At 46.4% G+C, this 3,664-nt stretch overlaps 1 protein-coding gene across 4 annotated transcripts in view; it reads left to right on the forward strand.

Moving 5' to 3' along the window:
• The window catches only part of Hecw2 (HECT, C2 and WW domain containing E3 ubiquitin protein ligase 2), a 302,139-nt gene that overhangs the window by 177,058 nt on the left and 121,417 nt on the right, over nt 1-3,664 (forward strand). The gene's annotated exons all lie outside the window — the stretch shown is intronic.

Below are 3,664 nucleotides of genomic sequence, written 5' to 3' on the forward strand. Positions count from 1 at the left end.
CTTTCTATTGCTGAGTCTGCATGGAGACAGGATAATCCCTGGAGCTCACTAGCCAGCCAGCCTAGCCCAAAGGGTGAGCTGTAGGCCAGTGGGAGGCCTTGTTTCTGTTCCCGAGGGTAACACCTGAGTGTGTCCTCCGGCTTCCAGATGCATGTATCCAAACATACATGAACACACACACACACATACATCACAAATCAAAGTTAAAAAAAAACTAAAATGTGAAAACATGGGAAGTGAGGTTGAAGAAATGCGCTCTGGCAGATGGAAGTCAGCCCCCTTTGGAAGAAGGTTGAAGCTGATGAAAAACTGGACAAATGCTCTGTACTCTCAGGATGTGCCTGGCTTGCACGGTTTGCTCATGCCCTCCTCGCAGCCCTTCTAAGCCGATACTGTGAGCACTGTATAGACTAAAGACACAGAGCCCGTGTCCCAGAGAGGAGGGATGCGGCTGAGCTACTACTGTCATTCCAGGAACCGTAGTCAGATGGCTGCAGCCAGGGTGTGGTACCCGTTGCATCTGCAGGGTGGGCACTGTCCCTAAAAGACAGAAGGCATACATTTCTCGGCACATAGAGGGTCCCTTTGGACTCGGTACCGGTGATGTCTTGCACTGAGGGTTCTGCTAAATAATGGAGAACGGGAGCTTTCTGGTTTGACTAAGGTTGAGCATGGGGAGCGCTGGCCTTGGTGGACCTGTTTGAGTAGAAGGGGTCGTGTGGTCTATATATAGTATGGAACTAACGGGACGGTGGACTGACATGGAGAGGCAAGAGACGGGTGAGCCACCCTCCGCTGCAGAGCTCAAGAGGCAGAGCCTTGTTCGTGGCTGTTTGCTTTAAGGGTGGGTGTTTACGCTTCCGTGTCCTGCAGCTCTCTGCACTGGGCAGGTGACAGGAAGCGCTGCGTGTTCAGGTTCAGGCTGGAGAACCAGTGTCTGCCTATTCCTAGAACCAGGGACTGTCCTCCTCCCTCTATGGGTTGCTCTGCGTACAACAGGCATGGTTTTTATTGCATGTCTCTTCCGTTCCCTGCTTAAGTTTCCAGTAAGTGACCGCTCCAGCTTGCTCAGCATGGATGCCTGCTGTGGTGCGGACAGACAGTGCCGTGGAGCAAACAGTGAAGCATTTATCTAATTAATCTTATCAATAAAAATCAGGAGTCAGATATCAGGGTAAGAATCTGAATGATCAGAGAAGGGGTGGTGAGGTGACCAGTGGACTATCTCCCTCCCTCCCTTCTCCCTCCCTCTCTCCCTCCCTCCCTCCCTCCCTCTCTCCCGGTTGCTGTTTTGTTTTATGATACACCATTGTCCTTTCTTACCATCTCTAGTGTGTCTCTCAGAATATTGTTCTATCGTCTAAAGTGTCCAGACAAGTAGCTCTAAGGCCACCCTGACCTAGGGGGTGAGTTTTCAGTGGGTGGCCTGCGACCTCCATGACCTCTAATCATGCCTGACATGTTCTTTTTTTTTTTTTCCATTCAGAGAGGATTTTGTTGGCACCTAGGGAGGCTGGGTTTAAAAAAAAAAATGCCAGGTTTTCCAATCCATGAGAAAGTTTGTTGGTGGTTTCTCAAACGATGCGATAAAATTGGTGATCCGTTTGGTAGATTCAAAGGTGAAGACCCCCTCTCCTCTGCTGTGGGCTTCAGAGCTCTGTCATAGTCGAGCGTTCAATGTCGGGGTGAGAGTCCAGCAACCCTGTGCTGCATGTCCTCAATCACGACTGTTCAGCGAAGCCGTGCAGTCTCTGCTGAAGGTGTGAGCCCTGCCCACACGTGGAGTTTAGCAGTTTTTGTTCAAACCTAACTAGGTTGAATGTCCAATTCCTGAATGCAGCCACCGCTGAAACTGCTTCTCTGTGACCCGCTATGGAGTCAGAGTTGTTCTCAATTTATGTCCAAGGGGTAAATTGAAAATCATCTTATGTTTATTTTCCTACCTCCCCCCCCCCAAATACAGAGAGGAGACAGAATTACTTTGCAACAAAGGGATATTTGTAAGCATGACTTTTCATTTTTCTGACACAGACTATCATGAAAATCTCTCTCCGTAAATTTCATGTCTATGTTTAACTGCCCTGAGTTGGTTAGCACTATAGTGGGGTCTTTGAGAAGGGTTTTTCCTATTTGTTTTTACTTTATCTCTAGAATCTGGGGATAGGAAGAACTTAGAGATATTCATGTAGATGTAGAAGCATTTCAAAATCCAAAATATATTTGGAAATGTTTGATATGACTTATCATATCATTATAGTAAAAGATAACTTATTGTAGGTTTTCTGTAAATCCAAAGCTTATATATAGTAAAAACTAATCTTTTATAAATAACTTTCATGCCATCTCTGTCACTGTCTTGGGGTTTTCATGGTATTTTGAGAATCGAGTTTAAAGATAGTCTTTACAATTCATTGAGTCTCTACTTCTTTGTCTTTTTGGTTCATGCTGTGTAGTAATAGGAGCGGCGGGGCTGCGTCCCCAGCACCCCAGCCGCTTGGCTAGCTTATGCCCCTAAATAATTACATGGAAACTGTATTCATTTAAACACTGCTTGGCTCTTTAGCTCTAGCCCTTTTCTCGGCTAACTCTCGCACCTGGACTAGCCCATCTCTAATAATCTGCTGTAGCCCACAAGGTGGCTTACCAGGGAGATTCTAGCCTACATCCATCCTGGGTCAGAGCTTCATCACGTGTGCCTCAGAGAGCAGAGCTCTCGCCTCTGCCCGCAAGAGTGGAGCATCGTGTCTCTCTGAGGCGTCTGCCCCCGAGAGGAGAGCTGTCGAGTCTCTGAGCTCACTTCCTCTTCCTCCCAGCGTTCTGTTCTGTTTACTCCTCCCACCTCTGTTTTAACCTATCAGGGCAAGCAGCTTCTTTATTTAATTAACCAATGACCTTCCTCCATCAATGCTGCAGTTTCTTCCCGAGAGAAGAAGTACATGCTCCCTAGACTATAGCAGAAATGTCATTCATGGTAGCAAGACAAATCGGAACGAGATGAGAAGGGGAACAGGGAAGACAGTGGGCAAAGAGTAAGGCGAAATCATGGAAGCTGGTGTGTTCCTAGGTTGAGTAGAAGGAAGGACTCTCTGTGAGGAGAGGTCAAAGGTTCAGGTGAGAGAAGGTAGTGAATTTGGGCTGGGGGAATTAGATCAACAACACTGTCATCAAGGGGAGTGGAATCTTGAACAGGAAGGCAACCAGGACGCATGAATACAGAAGGATAATAGAGAGAGGATCTAGAAGAGGCAAGGGTGATCAGGCCTGGCATCTTCCATCATTTGGGTGCTATGACAACCTTGTCTCTGTTCTGTAAGTTAGAGAGGGTAACTAGACAGAGAATATGGGGACAGTGGGGTAGATTTGGAATTACCTTTAAGAGATCCGGGGAGAGAAAGTGGCCAGCTATAAACAAAACCATTTGTAAAGATTAGGGTGTTTTTTTTTCTTTTACTTGATCATATTGGAAAATTGGGTTTTTAATTCCTCTATGTTGCACTTGTAGAGAATTTAGAAATTTTTTTATAATTGGTGCTATTGTCTTGGGGTGGAGACATCTTTCCATGACAGATTTCCATGTTGTCAGGAAGAGTGACTTGGCCTGGGTGTGTATTTCAGTGAGTAAGCGCTTGCGTGGTGTGTATGAGACCCTGGATTTAAAACTCAC

This window comes from Microtus ochrogaster, unplaced genomic scaffold, assembly GCF_000317375.1.
Source record: "Microtus ochrogaster isolate Prairie Vole_2 unplaced genomic scaffold, MicOch1.0 UNK8, whole genome shotgun sequence".
Classification (NCBI taxonomy): Eukaryota; Metazoa; Chordata; class Mammalia; order Rodentia; family Cricetidae; genus Microtus; species Microtus ochrogaster.